The sequence below is a fragment of the Salvelinus sp. IW2-2015 genome, linkage group LG22 (genome assembly GCF_002910315.2).
Source record: "Salvelinus sp. IW2-2015 linkage group LG22, ASM291031v2, whole genome shotgun sequence".
Lineage (NCBI taxonomy): Eukaryota > Metazoa > Chordata > Actinopteri > Salmoniformes > Salmonidae > Salvelinus > Salvelinus sp. IW2-2015.
This window is the reverse complement of record NC_036862.1, coordinates 23,533,545-23,558,852: the sequence shown is the minus strand read 5'-3', so window position 1 is coordinate 23,558,852 and position 25,308 is coordinate 23,533,545. Positions and strand designations below refer to the sequence as shown.

The following is a 25,308-nucleotide window of genomic DNA, read 5'->3' as shown; positions in this document are numbered from 1 at the left end:
CTATGCAAATGTGCCATCATCTTCAGTAAGGTCCTCCAACTCTCCTTCTACGCTTCCATCCAACTCTCCTACTCTGCTTGATTTCCTGCGGGCAACATATGTTTTATTGTCCCCAATGATGAAATCGGGGCAAGCGGGACAACTATGGATCGGTACAACTGAAATTCCACAATTTGAACAAGCATATCTCCTGTCCCATTTGAGATACAGTCATTATATTTTGTACATACAGTGCCTTGCAAAAGTATTCAGACGCCTTGGATTTCGTCACATTTTATTTATTTTTAAGATTAATTAAATTAAATTACAAAAATATAGTTGTTGCATAAGTATTCAGCTCCCTGAGTCAATMCATGTTACAAACACCTTTGGAATCAATTACAGCTGTAAGTCTTCTTGGGTAAGTCTATAAGAGCTTTGCACACCTGGATTGTGCAATAGTTGCCCATTATTCTTGTCAAAACTCTTCATGCTCTTGCAAGATGTTGGGGGTCATGGCTAGACAGAAATGTGCAAGTCTTGCCATAGATTTTCAAGCAGACTTAAGTCAAAACTGTAACTTGGCCACTCAGGGACATTCACTGTCTTCTTGGTAAGAAACTCCAGTGTAGATTTGGCCTCGTGTAGTAAGTTTGCCGTGCGGTAGCAGAGAGAACAGTCTATGACTATGGTGGCTGGAGTTGTTGACAGTTTTTAGGGCCTTCCTCCTTTTTAGGGCCTGGTATAGAGGTCCTGGARGGCAGGAAGCTTGGCCCCAGTGATGTAGTGGGCCTTACGCACTACCCTCTGTAGGTCCTTGCGGTCGGAGGCCGAGCAGTTGCCATACCAGGCAGTGATGCAACCAGTCAGGATGCTCTCGATAGTGCAGCTATAGAGCCTTTTGAGGATCTGAGGACCCATGATAAATCTCTTCAGTCTCCAGAGGGGAATAGGTTTTGTCGTGCCCTCTTCACGACTGTCTTGGCATGCTTGGACCATGTTAGTTTGTTGGTGATGTGGACACCAAGGAACTTGAAGCTCTCAACCTGCTCCACTACAGCCCTGTCGATGAGAATGGGGTCACGCTCGGTCCACAATCATCTCCTTTGTCTTGAGCACGTTGAGTGAGAGGTTGTTGTCCGGGCACTACTGTTGTGTCATCGGCAAACTTAATGACGGTGTTGGAGTTGTGCCTGGCCGTGCATTCATGGGTGAACAGGGAGTACAGGAGGGGACTGAGCACGCACCCTTGAGGGGCCCCAGTGTTGAGGATCAACGTGGCGGATGTGTTGTTACCACCTGGGGGCGGCCCGTCAGGAAGTCCAGGATCCAGTTGCAGAGGGAGGGGTTTAGTCCCAGTGTCCTTAGCTTATTGATGAGCTTTGAGGGCACTATGGTGTTGAACAATGAGTTGTAGTCAATGAAAGCATTCTCACATAGGAGTTCCTTTTGTTCAGGTGGGAAAGGGCAGTGTGGAGTGCAATAAATCTGTGAATCTGTTAGGGCGGTACGCAAATTGGAGTGTGTCTAGGGTTTCTGGGATAATGATGCTGATGTGAGCCATCACCAGCCTTTCAAAGCACTTCATGGCTACAGACATGAGTGCTACGGGTTGGTAGTCATTTAGGCAGGTTACCTTAGTGTTCTTGGGCACAGGGACTATGGTGGTCTGCTTGTTGGTATTACAGACTCGGACAGGTTGGTATTACAGACTCGGACAGGAAGAGGTTGAAAATGTCAGTTTAGACACTTGCCAGTTGGTGGTCCGTAATAGTTTTCAAGCCCTGCAACATCCGACGAGCGTCGGAGCCGGTGTAGTACGATTCGATCTTAGTCCTGTATTGACACTTTGCAGTTCGCCGGAGGGCATAGCGGGATTTCTTATAAGCTTCCGGGTTAAAGTCCCGCTCCTTGAAAGCGGCAGCTCTAGCCATTAGCTCAGTGCGGATGTGTCCTGTAATCCATGGCTTCTGGTTGGGGTATGTACATACGGTCACTGTGGGGACGATGTCATCAATGCACTTATTGATGAAGCCAATGACTGATGTGGTGTACTTCTCAATGCCATAGGAAGAATCCCGGAACATATTCCAGTCTGTGCTAGTAAAACAGTCCTGTAGCTTAGCATCTGCTTCATCTGACCACTTTTTTATTGACCGAGTCATTGGTGCTTCCTGCATACATTTTTGCTTGTAAGCAGGAATCGGGAGGACCTCCGTCCTCTTTTTCTCCGTCGTCTCTTCACGCAAATGACGGGGATTTTGGCCTGTTCCCGGGAAAGCAGTATGCCGTTCACGTCGGGCTCGTCGGACTCGTTGAAGGGAAAAAAAGCTTCTGCCAGTTCGTGGTGAGTAACCGCTGTTCTGATGTCCATAAGTTATTTTAAATCATAAGAGACGGTAGCAGCAACATTATGTACAAACATTTAAAAATAAGACACATACAACGCAAACAATTTGACATAAAAACACAATCGTTTAGGAGCACGTAAAACGTCAGCCATCTTCTCCGGCACCGTCAATCACAGTTGATGCCCTAATGAAAGGTGAACTCCTCTCCCAGTCTCTGGTGTACAGCAAACTGAYGTAGGTTTTCCTCTAGGATTTTGCCTGTGCTTAGCTCTATCCCATTTCTTTTTGTCATGAAAAACTCCCCAGTATTTGCCAAGCATACCCATACCATGAGGCAGCCACCACCATGCATGAAAATAAGGAGCCAGTTACTCAGTGATGTGTTGTGTTGGATTTGCCACAAACATAAGGCTTTGCAGTATTACTTTAATACCTTGTTAAAACCAAGATGCAAGTTTTTATCATTTAGGTAAGTATTGTGGAGTACTACGATGTTGTTGATCCATCCTCAGTTTTCTGCCATCACAGACACTGAACTCTGTAGCTGTTTTAAAATCACCAATGGTCTTATGGTAGGATCTCTGAGCAGTTTCATTCCTGTCCGAAAGCTCAGTTCAGAAGGACGACTATACCTTTGATGTGTCTGGGTGGTTTAATATATAATCCACAGCATAATTATTAACTTTACCATGCTTAAAGAGATATTCAATGTCTGATTTGTTATTGTAACAATCACTGCCCTTCTTTATGAGGCTTTCAAAAAGCTTTCTGGTCTTTGTAGTTTTATCTGTGCTTGAAATGTAATACTTGACTGAGGGACCTTACAGATGGTGTATGTATGGGGGACAGAGGAAAGGTTAGTCATTCAAAAATCATGTAGACCCCTATTATTTCAAACAGAGTGAGTCCTTGTAACTTATTATGTGATTTGTTAAGCAATATTTCACTCCTGAACTAATTTAGGCTTGCCTAAAAATGGACTGAATACTTATGCAACGACTATATTTTAGTTATGTAATATATACAGTATATACAGTGGGGAGAACAAGTATTTGATACACTGCCGATTTTGCAGGTTTTCCTACTTACAAAGCATGTAGAGGTCTGTAATTTTTTTATCATAGGTACACTTCAACTGTGAGAGACGGATCTAAAAACAAAAATCCAGAAAATCACATTGTATGATTTTTAAGTAATTATTTGCATTTTATTGCAAGACATAAGTATTTGATCACCTCCAACCAGTAAGAATTCCGGCTCCACAGACCTGTTAGTTTTCTTTAAGAAGCCCTCCTGTTCTCCACTCATTACCTGTATTAACTGCACCTGTTTGAACTCGTTACCTGTATAAAAGACACCTGTCCACACACTCAATCAAACAGACTCCAACCTCTCCACAATGGCCAAGACCAGAGAGCTGTGTAAGGACATCAGGGATAAAATTGTAGACCTGCACAAGGCTGGGATGGGCACAGGACAATAGGCAAGCAGCTTGGTGAGAAGGCAAAAACTGTTGGCGCAATTATTTAGAAAATGGAAGAAGTTCAAGATGACGGTCAATCATCCTCGGTCTGGGGCTCCATGCAAGATCTCACCTCGTGGGGCATCAATGATCATGAGGAAGGTGAGGGATCAGCCCAGAACTACACGGCAGGACCTGGTCAATGACCTGAAGAGAGCTGGGACCACAGTCTCAAAAGAAAACCATTAATAACACACTAGCCGTCATGGAATAAAATCTGCAGCGCACGCAAGGTCCCCCTGCTCAAGCCAGGGCATGTCCAGGCCCGTCTGAAGTTTGCCAATGACCATCTGGATGATCCAGAGGAAGAATGGGAGAAGGTCATGTGGTCTGATGAGACAAAAATTGAGCTTTTTGGTCTAAACTCCACTCGCGTGTTTGGAGGAAGAAGAAGGATGAGTACAACCCAAGAACACCATCCCAACCGTGAAGCGTGAGGTGGAAACATCATTCTTTGGGGATGCTTTTCTGCAAAGGGACAGGACGACTGCACCGTATTGAGGGAGGATGATGGGGCCATGTATCGCGAGATCTTGGCCAACACCTCCTTCTCAGTAAGAGCATTGAAGGGGTCGTGGCTGGGTCTTCCAGCATGACAACGACCCGAAACACACAGCCAGGGAACTAAGGAGTGGCTCCGTAAGAAGCATCTCAAGGTCCTGGAGTGGCCTAGCCAGTCTCCAGACCTGAACCCAATAGAAAATCTTTGGAGGGGGCTGAAAGTCCGTATTGCCCAGCGACAGCCCCGAACCTGAAGGATCTGGAGAAGGTCTGTATGGAGGAGTGGGACAAAATCCCTGCTGCAGTGTGTGCCAAACCTGGTCAAGAACTCAGGAAACGTATGATCTCTGTAATTGCAAACAAAGGTTCTGTACCAAATATTAAGTTCTGCTTTTCTGATGTATCAAATACTTATGTCATGCAATAAAATGCAATTAATTACTAAAAATCATACAATGTGATTTTCGGATTTTTGTTTGTTGTCCACGCCCTGGCCTTAGTATTATTTGTTTTATTTATTATTTTAGTTAGGTCAGGGTGTGACATGGGGTATGTGTGTATTTTGGGGTATTATATGGTAGAGGGGGTGTTGGTTGTAGTTTATGGTTTTGTGTTGAGTGTATGTATCTAGCTGTGTCTATGGGTGTGTAGTTTTCTAGGAAAGTCTATGGTGGCCGGAATGGGTTCRCAATTAGAGACAGCTGATTTCTGTTGTCTCTAATTGGGAGCCATATTTAAGGCTGCCATAGGCTTTAGCTGTTTGTGGGTCATTGTATATGTCTATGTTATACGTTTGTAGCCTGTGTGTGCACTTCGTTATTAGCTTCACGATCGTTTTCTTGTTTTGTTTAGTGTGTAAGTGTTTTTGTTTCGTTTTGCCTTCTTCATCAATAAAAGGAGATGGCTTATTTTCCTACTGCTGCGTTTTGGTCCGTCAATCCTCCACACGATCGTGACAGAATGACCCACCAATCTACGACCAAGCAACATGACCAGCGGCAACAGGAGCAGCGCAAGGAGGAATGGAAATGGGAGCGTAATTTGGACTACATTACGTGGGAGGAGATCGACAGGTGGGCGATCGACCCAGGGCGAGTGCCGGAGCCAGCCTGGGATTCTCTGGCGCAGTGTGAGGAGGGATACCGGCGAATGGAGGCAGCACGAAGACGCGGTAGGAAGCCTGTGAGTCAGCCCAAAAAATTTCCTGGGGGGAGGCTAAGAGGTAGTGGGCCGAGGGCAGGTAGGAGACCTGCGCCCACTTTCCAGGCTAACCGTGGAGAGCGGGAGTACGGGCGGACACCGTGTTACGCAGTAGAGCGCACGGTGTCTACTGTACGTGTTCATAGCCCGGTGCGGGTTATTCCACCTCCCCGCACTGGTAGGGCTAGATTGGGCATTGAGCCAGGTGCCATGATACCGGCTCAACGCGTCTGGTCTCCAGTGCGTCTCCTCGGGCCGGTATACATGGCACCAGCCTTACGCATGGTGTCCCCGGTTCGCCTACATAGCCCGGTGCGGGTTATTCCACCTTCCCGCACTGGTCGGGCGACGGGGAGCATTCAACCAGGTAAGGTTGGGCAGGCTCGGTGTTCAAGGGAACCAGTACGCCTGCACGGTCCGGTATTTCCGGCGCCACCTCCCCGCCCCAGTTCAGTTCCACCAGTGCCTACACCACGTAACAGGCTTCCAGTGTGTCTCCAGAGCCCTGTTCCTCCTCCACGCACTCGTCCTATGGTGCGTGTCTCCAGCCCGGTACCACCAATTCCGGCACCACGCACTAAGCCTCCTGTGCGTCTCCAGAGTCCTGTGCATCCTGTTGCTGCTCCCCGCACTAGCCCTGAGATGCGTGTCCCCAGTCCGGTACCACCAGTTCCGGCCCCACGCACTAGGCCTAATGTGCGTCCCCAGGGTCCAGTATGCCCTGTTCCTTCTCCCCGCACTAGCCTGAAAGTGCGTGCCTTTAGCCCGGTGCCTCCAGTTCCGGCACCACGCACCAGGCCTACAGTGCGCCTCATCCGGCCAGAGCCATCCGTCTCCCCAGCGCCGTCTGAGCCATCCGTCTCCCCAGCGCCGTCTGAGCCATCCGTCTGCCCAGCGCCGTCTGAGCCATCCGTCTGTCCAGAGCCATTAGAGCCGCCCGTCTGTCCCGAGCCGTCAGAGCCATTAGTCAGTCAGGAGCCGCTAGAGCCATTCGTCAGTCAGGATCTGCCAGAGCCGCCAACCAGACAGGATCTGCCAGAGCCGCCAACCAGACAGGATCTGCCAGAGCCGCCAACCAGACAGGATCTGCCAGAGCCGCCAACCAGACAGGATCTGCCGAGCCGCCAACCAGACAGGAGCCGCCAACCAGACAGGATCTGCCAGAGCCGCCAACCAGAGCAGATCTGCCCCAGATCCGTCAGCCAGCCATGAGCAGCCAGATCCGTCAGCCAGCCATGAGCCCAGGCCAGTCAAGCCAGCCATGAGCAGCCCGATCCGTCAGCAGCCATGAGCAGCCAGATCCGTCGAGCCAGCCATGGAGCCGTCCAGCCAGGATCCGCCGGAAGCTGCATCCCAGCCAGATCTGCCCCTTATCCGGTGCTGCCCCCTTACCAGGTGCCTGCCCCTTACCGGGTGCCGCTCCTGTGCTGCCCCTTACCGGTGCCCCTTCCGGTGCTGCCCCTTATCCTGGTGCTGCCCCTTATCCTGGTGCTGCCCCTTATCCGGTGCTGCCCTTACCGGTCTGCCCCTACCGGTGCTGCCCCTTATCCTGTCTGCCCTTATCCGGTGCTGCCCCTTATCCTGGTGCTGCCCCTTATCGGGCTCCCTTAGTGACTATGGTGGGGTGGGGACCACGACCAGTGCCGGAGCCGCCGCCGTGGAAGGAAGCCCACCCAGACCCTCCCCTAGACTATGTGCTGGTGCGCCCGGAGTTCGCACCTTAAGGGGGGGTTATGTCACGCCCTGGCCTTAGTATTTTTGTTTTATTTATTATTTTAGTTAGGTCAGGGTGTGACATGGGGTAGTGTGTGTTTTTGGGGTTTATATGTGAGGGGGTGTTTGGTTGTAGTTTATGTTGTTTAGTGTATGTATCTAGCTGTGTCTATGTGTGTGTAGTTTTCTAGGAAGTCTATGGTTGCCTGAATGGGTCTCCAATTAGAGACAGCTGATTGTTGTCTCTGATTGGGAGCCATTATTAAGGTAACCATAGGCTTTAGGTGTGTGGTATGTATATGTCTATGTTATACGTTTGTTAGCCTGTGTGTGCACTTCGTTATTAGCTTCACGTCGTTTCTTGTTTTGTTTATTGTAAAGTGTTTGTTTCGTTTCCTTCTCATCAATAAAAGGAGATGGCTTATTTTCCACGCTGCGTTGGTCCGTCAATCCTCCACACATCGGACAGTTTTAGATTCCGTGTTCTCACAGTTGAAGTGTACCTATGATAAATATTACAGACCTCTACAGTTGCTGGTAAGTAGGAAAACCTGCAAAATCGCGCAGTGTCAATTCAAATATGTTCTCCCACTGTATAATTTTCTTCCACTTTGACATTACATTACTCATGCTGCCAAACATACCCTTGTAAAACTGAACTATCCTACCGATCCTCGACTTCGGCGATGTCATTTACAAAATAGCCTCCAACACTCTACTCAACAAATTGGATGCAGTCTATCACAGTGCCATCCGTTTTGTCACCAAAGCCTCATATACTACCCACCACTGCGACCTGTAAGCTCTCGTTGGCTGGCCCTCGCTTCATACTCGTCGCCAAACCCACTGGCTACAGGTCATCTATAAGTCTTTGCTAGGTAAAGTTCTCAGTCTTCTCAGTTCACTGCTCCAGCAGGTATATTTCACTGGTCACCCCCAAAGCCAATTCCTCCTTTGGCCTTTCCTTCKAGTTCTCTGCTGCCAATGACTGGAATGAACTGCAAAAATCACTGAAGCTGGAGACTCATATCTCCCTCACTAACTTCAAGCACCAGCTGTCAGAGCAGCTCACAGATCATTGCACCTGTACATAGTCCATCTGTAAATAGCCCATCCAACTACCTCATCCCCATACTGTATTTATTTAGCTCCTTTGCACCCCAGTATCTCTACTTGCACATTCATCTTCTGCACATCTATCACTCCAGTGTTTAATTGCTATATCGTAATTACCTCGCCACTTTGGTCTATTTTATTGCCTTAACTCCCTTACCTCATTTGCACACACTGTATATATACTTTTTCTACTGTATGTTTGTTTATTCCATGTGTAACTCTGTGTTGTTGTATGTGTCTAACTGCTTTGCTTTATCTTGGCRAGGTCGCAGTTGTAAATGAGAACTTGTTCTCAACTAGCCTACCTGGTTAAATAAAGGTGAAATAAAATCAAATAAAAAACAGTATTTTGTGTAGATTGTTGACAAAAAATGACAATTAAATCCATTTTAATCCCAATTTGTAACACAATAAAATGTGAAGAAATCCAAGGGGTCTGAATACTTTTGCAATTTGCAAGGCATCTCCTCATGAGCAACACGTGTTCCATAAAGACCTACCAGCTTGGCCCACTACAATTTCCAGAAATTATACTTTTTGTCCCCCAGCAAGTTTTGAACAAGCATATCTCCTGTCCCTTTTGAGCTGCAGTCATTACATTTGTACATATTAGCATCTCCTCATGATCCTGTTTTATATCAATGCATCTCCCTATCAGGCAGTGGAGCCCGTTCTCTGACATCCCATCCATTGTGAGCTATCAAGTTTTGATTTCCAAGGGAAAAAAGACTTGATTGTTTTTTATCTTTCTCATTAATCCACGCAACAAACGTGAATAATTGGCACTCATTGGCCCAATGGGGGTGCTGCATAATTTGTGGGGGACAACATGTTTACTCTTGTCTTGTTATTGTGTGTTAAAGGCAACTAGAAGGGGGAAGGGTCATGACAAGAAGAACACTGCATTAAATGCCATGCATGTCAGGAACAGCATTACCCATCAAGTCCAATACACATAAACTCTCAGCAGCGATAGTGCTGAGACCATAGAAAACAATCACGTAGAGTAGAATGACAGTGATCAAACCCCAGAAGAAACCCTGTTAGCGCAAGACTAAGGTTGCGTCCCAATTCCAAATTGCACCATATTCTCTATATAGTGTGGACTACTTTGACCAGGGCTCTTACCTCAACGAAGGATGAACCTTGGATTCCAAACTCCCCCAAGAGTCTCTGCAACAGGTAACAGATAGACAAGAACAGGACAATATCAGCAAATATGTGCTTGTTAAAGACTATACGTCAATACAATTTAATCATTAAGTTACATTACATGATGGAGATAGATAAACAACACATATCACAATATTCCAAAATACAATCATGGGAAAACAGTTTGGAAAGCAAATGGCTATTGCTGTAAACAGAAGTCAAAGACAATACTATAATCTGCCTTTTAGTTATCAAAATTCTCTACTTAATTGAGAGAACAGTATAGCCTATCTTCTTGGCGCCAGCGGAGAGTATCGGCCATATGCGTTGAGACAACGCATTATCAATGACCCAAACCCAGCTCATTTAATCCCTACCATTGTGTCGCTGAGTTGTCATAATGCTTCAGCAAATGTACATCATACCAGGGGTGTTGGAAGACATGTAACCTAATTTATGTTCCTCTTACTGCCCTGAATGCCTCTGCTGATCTTACAGCTATTGTATGCAGTAATCATATGCCTATGAACCAGAGTTATACTGGTAGCACTGAGGTGGTGTGCTCTAGCAGGAAGTCCACTGTGTGCAGCTCACACTGCACTAACATAAATAACTCAAGCATGTCTACCTCTGCTAAGCTTCCCAGTAAAGCAAGAAAAACAATCAAGAATCCCAGAAAAGTGCTACAAATWACCCACGTTAACATGTAGTTTAAGAAAGAAGGTTCATGAAATCAATAATTTGCTTGTAACAGATGACATTCATATTCTGACAATCTCTGAAACTCACTTAGATAATACCTTTGATGATACAGTGGTAGCAATACATGGTTATAACAGAAATGCCAACGGTGGAGGTGTGGCTGTTTGTATTCAGAACAACATTCCTGTAAAGCTTAGAGAGCATCTCATGTTAAGCAGGTTAATCTGCCTCATCTAAAGCCTATTCTGGTGGGAAGCTGCTATAGACCACCAAGTATTAAGTTTTAACAGTCAGTACCTGGATAATATGTGTGAAATGCTTGATAATGTATGTGATACCAATAGAGAAGTATATTTTCTGGGTGATTTAAATATTAAATGGTTTTCATCAGGCTGCCCACWCAAGAGAAAGAAACTAGTGCCTGCAACCTTGTTCAGGCTATCAATCACCCTACCAGGGTAGTTACAAACAGCACAGGAATTAAATCCTCAACATGTATTGATTACATCTTTACTAATGCTGCAGAAAACTGTTTGAAAGCAGTATCCAAATCCACCGGATGTAGTGATCACAATATAGTAGCCATATCTAGGAAAACCAAAGTTCCAAAGGCTGGGCCTAATATAGTGTATATAAGGTCATACAATAAGTTTTGTAGTGATTCCTATGTTGTTGATAAACAATATTTATTGGTCCGGGGTGTGTAATGAGGAGCAACCAGATGCTGCACTTGACKCATTTATAAAATTGCTTATCCCAGTTACTAATAAGTATACACCCAATAAAAAAATGAATGTAAAAACAGTTATATCCCTGTGGATTGATGAGGAATTGAAAAACTGTATGGTTGAGAGGGAAGGGGCAAAGTAAATGGGAAATATGTCTGGCTGTACAACCGATTGGCAAACGTACTGCAAATTGAGAAATCGTGTGACTAAATTGAATTAAAAGAAGAAACTACACTATGAAACAAATATAAATGACATAAAGAATGACAGCAAAAAGCTTTGGAGCACCTTAAATTACATTTTGGGCAGAAAGGCAAACTCCTCTCCATCATTCATTGAATCAGATGGCTCATTCATCACAAAACCCACTGATATTGCCAACTACTTTAATGATTTTTTTCATTGGCAAGATTAGCAAATTTAGGCAGCAACAAGCAGCAACAAACGCTGACACTATACAGGCAAGTATATCTGACCAAACTATACAAGTGATTGTTGTCTATCAACAATCTGACAACTGACAACTTGGATGGAAAATGACTGAGGATAATAGCAGATGATATTTTCACATCTTGTCACGATCGTTTGAATGATTGGACCAAGGCGCAGCGTGCGTAGAATTCCACATGTTTAATAAATAAGAAACTCACCAAACAAAACAAAACAAAAGAAACGTGACGTTCTGGGCTGCTCACAGGCATCTACACAAAAACAAGATCCCACAAACAACAGGTGGGAAAAGGCTGCCTAAATATGATCCCCAATCAGAGACAACGATAGACAGCTGCCTCTGATTGGGAACCATACCAGGCCAACAAAGAAATAGAAAACATAGATTGCCCACCCTAGTCACACCCTGACCTAACCAAATAGAGAAATAAAAAGGCTCTCTCAGGTCAGGGCGTGACACATCTTCAATTTAAGCTTACTAGAAAGTGTGTGCCCTCATGACTGAAGGGAAGCAAAAGTTATTCCCCTACCTATGGATAGTAAAGCCCCCTTCACTGGCTCAAATAGCCAACCAATTAGCCTATACCAACCCTTTGTAAACTTTTGGAAAAAATAGTGTTTGACCAGATACAAGGCTATTTTACAGTAAACAAATTGACAAGGTCAGCACGCTTATAGAGAAGGACATTCAACTAGCACAGCACTTACACAAATGACTGATGATTGGCTGAGAGAAATTTATGATAAAAAGATTGGGGGCTGTTTTGTTAGACATCAGTGCGGCTTTTGACATTATCAATCACAGTCTATTGCTGGTAAAATGTATGTGTTATGGCTTTACACCCTCTACTATATTGTGGATAAAGAGTTATCTGTCTAACAGAAGACAGAGGGTGTACTTTAATGGAAGCCTCTCCAACAAAATCTAGGTAGAATCAGGAATTCCCCAGGGCAGCTGTCTGGGCCTCTTACTTTTTAAAATCTTTACTAATGACATGCCGCTGGCTTTGAGTAAAGCAAGGAATAAGTTAGTCCAACATATTTCAAAAACTAAAATCATTGTATTTGGGACAAATCATTAATTAAACCCTAAACCTCAACTAAATCTTGTAATGAATAATGTGGTAATTGAGCAAGTTGAGGAGACTAAACTGCTTGGAGTAATCCTGGATTGTAAACTGTCATGGTCAAAACATATTGATACAACAGTAGCTAGGATGGGGAGAGGTCTGTTCATAATAAAGTGTTGCTCTGCCTTAACAACACTATCAACAAGGCAGGTCCTACAGGCCCTAGTTTTGTCGCACCTGAACTAATGTTCAGTCGTGTGGTCAGATGCCACAAAGAGGGACTTAGGAAAATTGCAATTGGCTCAGAACAGGGCAGCACGGCTGGCCCTTGTATGTACAAAGAGAGCTAACATGAATAATATGCATGTCAATCTCTCCTGGCTCAAAGTGGAGGAGAGATTGAGTACTACATAGAGCCATGACTACAGTACATGGAGCTCTATTCCACATCAAGTAACTCATGCAGCAGTAAAATTAGATAAGAATACACCTTATGGAACAGCGGGGACTGTGAAGCTACACAAACATAGGCACAGACACATGCATACAAACACACGATAACATACGCACTATACACACAAGTACATGGATTTTGGTTATAGATATGTGGTAGTAGAGTAGAGGCCTGAGGGCACACACTTAATGAGGCCCTGGTCAAAAGTAGTGCACTATATTGGGAATAGGGTGCCATTTAGGACAGAGCAATACTCTATCAATTTGCCTTATGATTTAACTTTTCCCTGACCATGTGTCTTGACCTGGAAAACTCTGGGCACTCAAGTTTTGAGTGCCCAGACTTTGTTGTAGGTCCCAGACTTTTCCCCTTATTAAGACACAGATGTTCAGGAAAAACTCCAGTCCCTATTTGTGATAGATGAGTAATTAAGTAAGTCTTGTCCGAGCCAGAACGGCTCATAGGGCAGGAGCCTATCTCCTGTACATCCCCTGGACAGGACACTAGTGAACTGACTCACCACAGCAGACAGACTGGGGATGAGTTTGATAGAGTTCTGGACCTCCTCCTCAGTGACCTCCACCACGGTGCAGTGTTCCTCCTCCAGGGGTAGAAGGTCAGTGCCATCCTCCGTCACCCACGGGTGCTCCTGGCAACACACAGGACAGGGAGGACAATAGTGACACAACACATGAGACAGCTCTACTGGGACAACTCTACTACTGTAATATTTCATCATTTGAAATGTCAAAGATGGTTTCATGAAGGACTGTTTTTTTTAAAGCACCATTGAAGGTCTAGCTCTGCCCGCTTTCACCTTGATTTCAGGAATGGTGATCCTTGTATAAGGATTTTTATCCAGCATCCTTACAATAAGATCCTTCAACCCCTTGCATACTTCCGGCCTGTGGTACCAAAGAGTGACTGAGAGGAATACCCACCAAACCATCTACAGTACAGTAACTAGAGTAGCAGTGATTGGCTAAGAACAATAAAACAATACGATTACTATGTTATTATCACGTGCTATTACATGCCATATTGTGAAGTTCTACCCATATTTTAGAGAGGTGCACATAGTGCAGACTAAATATTTGGACATTGCTTTTACATGGTAAATAGTGTCCCTTACTGGAACTCACATGTCTGGGAACTCCACAGGCCTGTTCCTGATCTTATTGTGCAGGCCAATGATGTTTTCATCGATGAAAGGGCACTGAGATAGGAAGATAGTGAAGAGAAAAACATTAAAATGTTGCTATAAAGAGATAGGCTACATGCATACACATGCTGTCTGTTTCCCACATAAAGCATTCAATTGATTTATTTTAAAAGCATTATTACGTGAGATGCATCGGTTGATCGAACAATATTTGTAGTCATCAGCATAATGGACACAGTAAATCAGATGAGAAACCAGCAGGCCAAAACAATCCATGGCAGAATACCGTACATTATGATAATAACAGAACCTACCTTCCCATAGACAAAGCAGTACAGGGTGACTCCCATGGCCCACACATCCAAGGCCTAACAAACATGAACATTYACCATTACTTTACAAAGAGAGCTTGCTGTATATTTTACAGTACCAAGTACCTTTGATACCAAGTACTTTTCTAATTATTTTTGATACCAGTCAATACAATACATTTTCATGCCGTGAATTAAATTTATATGATATAATCAAAGAMTAATTATCTAATTAGATAAATTAGCGATTAGTGTCTAACCTTGCCAGTAAAGCTCTGTTCATGGTCAGTCATCATCTCGGGGGCCATGAAGGCTGGAGTCCCTGCTGAGCTGGACAGGAGAGCATCACTCCCCTCAAACTGGTTACTGACACCAAAGTCTGCAATCTTCACATGCCCATTGTCTCCCAGCAACAGGTTGGAAGGCTTGATGTCTCTGTGGATGATCTTCTGGTAGTGCACTGGGAGGGAGAGGTACCAGGGAAAAATGACAGGAGACACTGATTTAGCTCTTCTTTTTTTAAATCAACTTTTATACGTCTATGAACAGCATTGACCGAGTGATTTAGGTCTTGATATTCAGCTGTCAAAGCACCAATTGATCCTGTCTTTTCAGAACATATCTGACTAGTGACTTTTAAACCAATGTTTTTGCTAAAGCGTGAGCAGGGTTAACAGCATGCTGCAGGTCTCTGAGCAGAAGGCTAGTAGGTCCTACGTCCCGAATGGCACTCTATTCCCTATTTAGTGCACTACTTTTGACCATGGCCCATAGGGCTCGGGTCAAAAGTAGTGCACTATATAGGGAATAGGATGCCATTTGGGACGAAATCCAGGTGGCGGACTCACAGTATTCAATCCCCAGGATGATGTCTCTGAAGTAGAAGCGGGCTTGTCCCTCTGTGAAGGGAGTGTCTGAGGGCACCTCCATCACTGGGCTAGGGCCAAGGAAAAGCAACAGAGACAGGCAAAGGTAATCAAGCATCACCACCATAATATTCCAAACAGTAAAAATGCCTGAACCTTGTCATTGTTATCTTATGTCCCTATACCTGTCTCTTATACACATCTAGATGTGTATAAGAGACCTGGCTCCTCGAGGAGGGGGACGCCCTATAACCAACCACAATTATATATAGTGATATACTGTATATAGTGGTGAGCATCACCAGTTAATGTTCATATCGGTAATAAATAACATACTAAAGACTTAAAAGGAAAAATTTCACCTACGAGGAAATCCACACATCTTCATGAACTTCTTTTTTGAAAAAACTTTCATTGCCTATGAAAGGAAAGACATGATCAGATTGCTCCTATGGTATAAGAGCCAATCAGGCCAAAACAGAGAGTTGAGTAACTGTACATTTCTCTGCTTCCACAAAGGGGATGATAATGAATGGAATGTGCAGAGCTGAAAAGATGCTTACATAGTATTGTTCATCATCTTCATTGTAAGCTTATCTCACCACCCCATATAAGCCCTACAATAGAAAAAGAAGAGAGTCTGACAGCATCCTTTTTACTTATTACACAAGAATGTTTTATGACATTTTTTTTTCTCTTGTCAGACAAATTCAGCATCTAGTTTTGATATACAGTTTTGTATCAGACTGAGTATTCTAACTTTTCTTTTCTTACCTTTCCAATCTCATCCTTCAACTTGTATTGGTTGKGCTGGATACAATTCTAGGGAGAAACAAAGTGAAGGGTATTTAGTGGTGGGATATTGCACATTGACTACACATTATTTAGGCTCATGCCTATTTATTTTGAAACTTCATAGATGAATCCCAAATGGAACCCTATCCCCCATATACTGCGTCCTGAATGGCACCCTATTCCCTTATGGGCCCTTGTAAAAAGTAGTACACTATATAAGGAATAGGGTGCCATTTGGGACACAGCCCTGACCTCCATTTGGGATGCATCCTTGATCTCTGACCTGGGAATCTGAGATGGACACCCGCTTGGACTCGATGGTGGGCTGMCGGGCCTCTCGCGGCTGGGTCGATCGCTCCTGCAATGATAGCTTCCTGTCTGACAATGACAGCTTCCGGCGCGCTGGTGCAGGGGGCCTTCGGTGACCGTTGGGAGGGTCATCCGTTTGGATACCACGCTCATGGCGGCCACCATGTCGGCCAGCTCTGCATTGTGCTCAGAGTCCAGCTCTGCCAGTCCATCAGTGTCTTCACTCATGGCTGTCCCTGTCCTTGTCCCATGTCCCGGTTAAATCACAGATAATTGCATTGAGGACATACTTAAATGCATTGTACAGCCTTACCCCAATTCATGGACAAACGAATTCCAATAGTGAGGAGCATCACGTCTCAAAGGATCCAGACTTTCAACTCCTGAAAGATAAAGTTAAACCTCTGAGATTCAAGCACCATCTACAATTCATTAGATGACTTCATTCATGAAATGATTCATTCAAAAATAATGATTTCACAACAGGCATATCATAAAATGACCACTCAGTTAGATCTTTCTAAACAAATCAAATCAAATTGTATTTGTCACATGCGCCGAATACAACAGGTGTAGTAGACCTTACAGTGAAATGCTTACTTACAAGCCCTTAGCCAACAATGCAGTTTCAACAAAAATACCAAAAAAAAAGTAAGAAATAAAAGTAACAAATAATTAAAGAGCAGCAGTAAAATAACAATAGTGAGGCTATATACAGGGGGTACCGGTACAGAGTCAATGTGCGGGGGCACCGGTTAGTCGAGGTAATTGAGGTAATATGTAATATGTACATGTAGGTAGAGTTATTAAAGTGACTATGCCTAGATAACAGAGAGTAGCAGCAGTGTAAAAGGGGGGGGGGGCAATGCAAATAGTCTGGGGTAGCCATTTGATTAGATGTTCAGGAGTCTTATGGCTTGGGGGTAGAAGCTGTTTAGAAGCCTCTTGGACCTAGACTTGACCCTCCGATACCACTTGCCGTGCGGTAGCAGAGAGAATAGTCTAGTCTGGGGTAGCCATTTGATTAGATGTTCTGGAGTCTTATGGCTTGGGGGTAGAAGCAGTTTAGAAGCATCTTGGACCTAGACTAGGGCCTTCCTCTGACATCGCCTGGTATAGAGGTCCTGGATGGCAGGAAGCTTGGCCCCGGTGATGTAGTGGGCCGTACGCACTACCCTCTGTAGCCTTGCGGTTGGCGGCCGAGCAGTTGCCATACCAGGTAGTGATGCAGCCCATCAGGAGGCTATCGAACAAGTACTTTTATTTCTGTCAACTCATATACAAGTTTTTTGAAAACTCTTCAGAATTCTAGTCTGTTGGTGTCACCGAGTACGCTGATACCCCAATTCATGACCCCAAGATCCATAGGTAAGGCTGTACAGTGAATATAAGTATGCCCCCAATGCAATTCTAATGTATAATACATCCACAGTGCGATTTCAAATTATTTTGACTTTTTATGTGCCAAATTAACTAATTGTCTTTTGTTGAATTTATATAACAACATTCTAACCTTGTTTAGCATTATCTAGTCCAAATATGGTATTATTCCACTATTTGTATCACTTTCACAGCTACCCTAACCCTAACCGTTAAATTGTATTTTTATTTAACCAGGTATGTTGACTGAGAAAACATTGTCATTTAAAGCAATGACCTGGGGAATAATTACAGGGGAGACAAGATGAATGAGACAATTGGAAGCTGGGGATAATTAGGTGGCCACTAGGGCCAGATTGGGAATTTAGCCAGGACACCGGGGTTAACACAACTACTCTTATGATAAGTGCCATAGGATATTTAGTGACCACACCTGTTCAGCGTCCCATCCGAAATACCCTACACAGAGAAATGTACCCAATCACTGCCCTGAGGCATTGGGATCTTTTTTTTCTTCAGAGAAAAGAGTGTCTCCTGATGGCCCTCCAACATCACCTGGTCTCCCATCCAGGGACTGACCTGGACACACCCGGCTTAGCTCCAGAAGCAAGCCAGCAGTGAGATGCAGGGTGGTATCAACTTCAGTAAGGTAGGGACGTCCCCGGATAGCATGGACCATAAAGGAGACGAAGTGTTCTGATTGGCCCTGACGCCTTTAGAGCACGTCTCAAAGCCACCTCTGTAGAAATAGGCGGGGTTTAGAACTTTGTGGCTGTGGTAACTAGTGACGACCCTCCCGCGATGTACCAGTAATACAACACTCAACGTCATCTCAGAAACGCGTGTGCTTCTCAAACCTACAGCAGAGGACGACACTTTCCATCTTTATTTTGGAGCGTGGTCTACGTTGCTCTTCATTGGAAGGGCAAACTGCAGTTTTATGGTGAAGATAATGACACTGTCATGAGTTACTGGTGTGACGATCATGCGTAATTAAGCACCCGATGTGCATCATGGGGACCAAATAAAGGAACATTTCCAGATAAAAAGTATGTTGCTTGGACATGATGCCTAGGCATTGCGACTCAAAGTCAGTATCTGACCAATTAAGGGTTTTGAGGACTGTTGAATTGCGGGAGCTTCTGCAGGATGAGGAATAAATTAGGCAGATCATCAGATTCAGCCAAAAGGTATTTTCCCTTTATTTACTGAAAATCTTACACACCGTTTGATGTTACTCTGTGTATAAAGAGTGTTTTGTTTCTTGTTTTTTAGTGATGCAACTTTTTATTCACTTTAGAATGGGTATATTTTGAGGGTCAGCAAATATTTAAATATATTTATTAGTTCCTGTAAAATATGACTGAATACAGGGTATTATTAGGGTCATTAGTAAGATATGACAAACATTTTGGGGGGGAAATGTCATTATCCTGTCCAGTTTTAGGGGCTTCAGMGGGCAAAGGAGACTGTGTTGGTCTCCAACAGTAGATTGGCAGAGACCAGTCTCTCTCATGAGCCAGAGCTCAGCACTGGTAAGCTATGGTTAGCCAAGAAGTACCAGGAACTGGAGAAACATACCAATACCATCCAAGCCAAACATAACCAACTTGGTGAGTTTGAATGTCACATTTGTATATATTATTTTAGGGAACATTAAAGTTCCAGAATGCTTGTTATTCTCTCCAACTGCTTCTGCAATTTTGTCAGTTAGTCAAAACCGTGTTTATTCCCCTTTTATTATACAAATATACTGTTGCCTTTCTAGTAGTTTTACTAGAGAAACATAGCCTTCACATGATCCAGTGGCTTCTCCTGAAGAAGCTGGATCACTCTGACGAAGGATGTGCAGTAAGGCTGGAATAATTGTGTAACACAAATGATCAATTAAGCAGTCATATTCCTATCCTCTGAGTGTAATAGTAGACTATACCAACATTTTGTGTCTTTCTATCTTAAAGGCTCTCTCACAGAAATTCACAGATGGGAGAATATCCCTAGAGCATTTTGTGGAGTCCTGTCAAAGATCTTGTAAGGTCTACCATGTCCGTCTGGTTCAGGCAGAGAAAATCCAAGAGTTTATCAAGCCGGAACAGAAACCCCAAAGGCCCACTGAGAATCACAATAGTAGGGAGCCTCCATCAGTTGACTTCCCCCTGAGCCCCCCTCCTAATATCTGCCATGTTTTCTATGGTCTCACCTCTGCTATTATACTGCCTAACGTCTACCACTCCTTCAGCTCTGCTCCAGTCCACTGCTGGATGGGTCCATATAACCCGCCCCTGAGTGACCACATCAACAGTGCTCAACTTGCGGCCTACAGCCTTGCCTTTTGACACTGGCCAGACTTAGAGTGTATGGAAAGGGTCATACTCCCAGTTTGCCAGGCAGACCTGTACGTCTGCAGCGACTCAACAACATACAGCCTAGACATCATCAGCAGGACCCACCTCCACATTGACACTGTTGGATAGAAAGGGCATCAACTGTTACTCTCTGGACTATAATGAATTTATGTACTTTATGATTGTCTGTAAAATAGCACCACATAGTTGAAACAAGTCGATTAAGAAGGGTGAATAAAGACAACACCTTGTGGGTTTTGTTTTATATCCAGGCTCCCCTAAAAACATGTCATTGTAACATCATACTGTAGGCATCAATGCTTTCTTGGGGTAGGAAAACCCTGAACTCACTGTGCCTCAGTGCAGTAGGTCACAAGGTGTACTTAAACTCTTCACCTAGCTACACTTGATAGCTCAGATCATCCTCTCTCCACAGAGACTCCTGCTAAGGTCAGCCAAGGACCACGTCTGGAACTGTCAAACTGCAAGCTTTTTCAAGCCTCTAAATCACACGTTCTCTATACTTAGTATTACATCCAAACCTAATGTTGATTCATTGTTCCTAAAATTCATAATGAAAGCAGTTGCCTGATTCCATTGAATGACTAACACTGCCTACCGTACTCAGTGGTTGTCGTTTGTTCCCCCAGTTATGTGGATCACCAGACCAAGGATTCGCCTGATCAGCCATAAGGTCAGCCAGACTGCCATCTTGCCTAATCAAGCTCACTGTACTAATTAGCTGTCCGAGAGAAGCCAGTGAGTTTACAGGAGCTGATTAGTGATGCAGTGGATGTGAATGCCTTTGTCAGAAAGCTTACTTCTGTTACAGTTATGTCAGCAGCCTCTATTGTCCTAAGCGACTGTAATTCGGCAATTTTCTCATCTGTCAGCTAATCATCATGTCATGTCAACTCCACATCTCCGTGTCTCTCCTTTATCAGTTGAAGTCAATGAGCTCCAGTTATTTTATATCAATAGGCGAGCACTATACAATTTGCAGGCCACAAATGACCCTACAAGTGATCACAATTACTAAAGGAGTTTGGATTTAATGACACTATCCCATCACTGAAAGGTATCTGAAAGGAATGTCTTCAATGCACAGCAATACCAAATAAGGCTATCACTCAGGGATACATCTTCATGAGGGTGTTTATATTTCCTTCCAAGAACAACTAACTATGTGTATTGGAATAATGGAGTATCTGCGTCACTCTCCATTGGTATAGTATGTATTGGGTGACTCTTAGAGGGGTTTAATTGTGTACGAATACATATGGGGCAGCTTAGGCTGACCTAGTTCTGTGAACGTTCTCAAACTAACAAGCACCTGTGGGCTGCATTTCAAATGGCACCCTATTCCCCATGGGCCCTGATCAAAAGAAGTGCACTCCTGCTCTGTACTGGTACACCCTGTATATAGCCATGTTATTTTTTTTAAAACTTGTTATTCACTGTGTATTAATTCCTCGTGTCACTTTCTATTTTTACTCCTCATCGTTGGAAAGGGACCCGTAAGTAAGCATTTTACTGTTAGTAAACAATAGGTGTAGACTAAGTATGTTACAAATACAGTGGGGCAAAAAAATATTTAGTCAGCCACCAATTGTGCAAGTTCTCCCACTTAAAAAGATGAGAGAGGCCTGTAATTTTCATCATAGGTACACTTCAACTATGACAGACAAAATGAGAAAAAAAAATCCAGAAAATCACATTGTAGGATTTTAATGAATTTATTTGCAAATTATGGTGGAAAATAAGTATTTGGTCAATAACAAAAGTTTATCTCAATACTTTGTTATATACCCTTTGTTGCATAGGACAGAGGGTCAAAGCGTTTTCTGCTAAGTCTTCACAGGTTTTCACACACTGTTGCTGGTATTAATCTGCCCATTCCTCCCATGGCAGATCTCCTTCTAGAGCAGTGATGTTTTGGGGCTGTGCTGGGCCAACACGGACTTTCAACTCCCTCCAAAGATTTTCTATGGGGTTGAGATCTGGAGACTGGCTAGGCCACTCCAGGACCTTGAAATGCTTCTTACGAAGCCACTCCTTCGTTGCCCGGGTCGGTGTGTTTGGGATCATTGTCATGCTGAAAGACCCAGGCCACATTTCATCTCAATGCCCTTTTATTTTATTTTATTTTATTTATTTCACCTTTATTTAACCAGGTAGGCAAGTTGAGAACACTTCTCATTTACAATTGCGACCTGGCCAAAGATAAAGGCAAAGCAGGTTCGACACAGCACAACAACACATAGTTTACACATGGAGGTAAAACAAACATACAGACAATAATACAGTGAAAAATAAGTCTATAAGTACAATGTGAGCAAGTGAGGATGAAATAGAGGAGGGTGAAGGCAAACAAAAATATATATGTAAATAAATAAAAAATATAAAAAAGGCCATGGTGCGAAGTAAATACATATAGCAAGTAAAACACTGGAATGGTTGGTTTGCAGTGGAAGAATGTGGCAAAGTAGAGATAGAAATAATGGGGTGCAAAGGAAGCAAAATAAATAAATACAGTAGTAAAAGAGGTAGTTGTTTGGGCTAAAATTATAGATGGGCTAAGTACAGGTGCAGAAATCTATGAGCTGCTCTGACAAGCTGGTGCTTAAAGGCTGTGAGGGAGATAAGTGTTTCCAGTTTCAGAGATTTTTGTAGTTCGTTTCCAGTCATTGGAGCGAGAATTGGAAAGGAGAGGCGGCCAAAGGAAAATTTGGTTTTGGGGTGACCAGAGAGATATACACTGCTGAGCGCGTGCTACAGGTGGTGCTGCTATGGTGACCAGCGAGCTGAGATAAGGGGGGATTTTACCTAGCAGGGTCTTGTAGATGGCCTGGAGCCAGTGGGTTTGGCGACGAGTTAATGAAGCGAGGGCAGCCAACGAGAGTGTACAGGTTGCAGTGGTGGGAAGTATATGGGCATTGGTGCAAAACGGATGGCACTGTGATAGACTGCATCCAATTTATTGAGTAGGGTTTTGGAGGCTATTTTGTAAAGACATCACAGAAGTCGAGGATTGGTAGGATGGTCAGTTTTACAAGGGTATGTTTGGCAGCATGAGGTGAAAGGATCTTTGTTGCGGAATAGGAAGCCAATTCTAGAGTTTAACTTTGGATTGGAGATGTTTGATGTGAGTCTGGAAGGAGAGTTTACAGTCTAACCAGACACTAGGTATTTGTAGTTGTCCACATATTACATTTACATTTAAGTCATTAGCAGACGCTCTATCCGAAGCGAACTTACAAATTGGTGCACATATCACCTTATGACAATCCATGGAACGGCCATTTACAATAGTGATCTAAATCTTTTTAAGGGGGGGGGGGGGGGCGAGGAAGGATTACTTATACTATCCTAGGTATTCCTTAAGAGGGGTTTCAGGTGTCTCCGGAAGGTGGATGATATGATCACGCGTCTGCGTGTGAGGGGTTTGTTCCACAATTGGGGGGCACAGAGCAGCGAACACAGTTTTGACTGGGTGAGCGGGAACTGTAATTCCATAGTGGTAGGAGGAGGACAAGCAGGCAGAGGGTGGACTGAACAGCAAGTGCTTGTTGGGGTGTAGGGCTGATCAGAGCCTGGAGTACTGAGTGTCGTTCCCTCCACAGCTCCGTAGGCAGCACCATGGTACTTGTGCGGATGCAGAGCTTTACCAACTGAGAGACAGTGCGAGAGAGGGAAGGAAAAGCAGGGTGCGTGAGAGAATAATGGTAGGTTTGAACACAGAGGGAGGATGCTGGCGTTCTGGATGAGTTGTAGAGGGTTATGCACAGCAGGGACGCCAGCCAAAGAGTTGCAGTATCCAGACGGGAGATGAAAGTGGCCTGGATTAGGACCTGCCGCCGCGTCTGTGTGAGGCAGGGTCGTACTCATGCGGATGTGTAGAGCATGAACCTACAGGAACGGGCCACCGCCTTGATGTTAGTGGCGAGCAGAACGACAGGGGTGGTCCAGGTCACGCCAAGGTGGTCTTAGCGCTCTGGAGGAGGACACAATGGAGTTTTGTCAACCGTGATGGCGAATATTCTTAATATTCTAAGTCAGAGGCCGTCCAGAGTAGTGAATGTCCTTGCTGATGGAAGGAGGTTTTCACTCAAAATCTCCCGATACATGGCCCCATTCATTCTTTCCTTTACACGGATCAGTCGTCCTGGTCCCTGTGCAGAAAAAACAGCCCCAAAGCATGATGTTTCCACCCCCATGCTTCACAGTAGGTATGGTGCTTTTGGATGCCAACTCAGCATTCTTTGTCCTCCAAACACGACGAGTTGAGTTTTTACCAAAAAGTTCTATTTTGGTTTCATCTTGACCATATGACATTCTCCCAATCTTCTTCTGGATAATCCAAATGCACTCTAGCAACGTTCAGACGGGCCTGGACATGTACTTGGCTTAAAGCAGGGGACACGTCTGGCACTGCAGGATTTGAGTCCCTGGCGGCGTAGTGTGTTACTTGATGGTAGGCTTTTTACTTTGGTCCCAGCAGGTCATTCACTAGGTCCCCCCGTGTGGTTTCTGGGATTTTTGCTCCTCACCGTTCTTGTGATCATTTTGACCCCACGGGGTGAGATCTTGCGTGGAGCCCCAGATCGAGGGAGATTATCAGTGGTCTTGTATGTCTTCCATTTCCTAATAATTGCTCCCACAGTTGATTTCTTCAAACCAAGCTGCTACCTATTGCAGATTCAGTCTTCCCAGCCTGGTGCAGGTCTACAATTTGTTTCTGGTGTCTTTTGACAGCTCTTATGGTCTTGGCCATTGTAGAGTTTGGAGTGTGACTGTTGAGGTTGTGGACAGTGTCTTTTATACTGATAACAAGTTCAACAGGTGCCATTAATACAGGCAACGAGTGGAGGACAGAGGAAGCCTCTTAAAGAAGAAGTTAAGGTCTGGTGAGAGCCAGACATCTTGCTTGTTTGTAGGTGACCAAATACTTATTTTCCACCATAATTTGCAAATAAATTCATAAAAAATCCTACAATGTGATTTTCTGGATTTTTTCCCCTCATTRTGTCTGTCATAGTTGAAGTGTACCTATGATGAAAATTACAGGCCTCTCTCATCTTTTTAAGTGGGAGAACTTGCACAATTGGTGGCTGACTAAATACTTTTTTGCCCCACTGTAACAGTTATTTGAATAGGTAACCCCTCTGAACACAGAGCAGAAAAAGGCTACCACAGAGAGCT

The 25,308-nt window shown here is 44.2% G+C and overlaps 1 pseudogene; it reads right to left on the bottom strand.

Moving 5' to 3' along the window:
* On the bottom strand, positions 1-16,609 carry LOC112081383 (calcium/calmodulin-dependent protein kinase kinase 1-like; annotated as a pseudogene).
* Between the last annotated feature and the right edge of the window lie 8,699 nt (positions 16,610-25,308).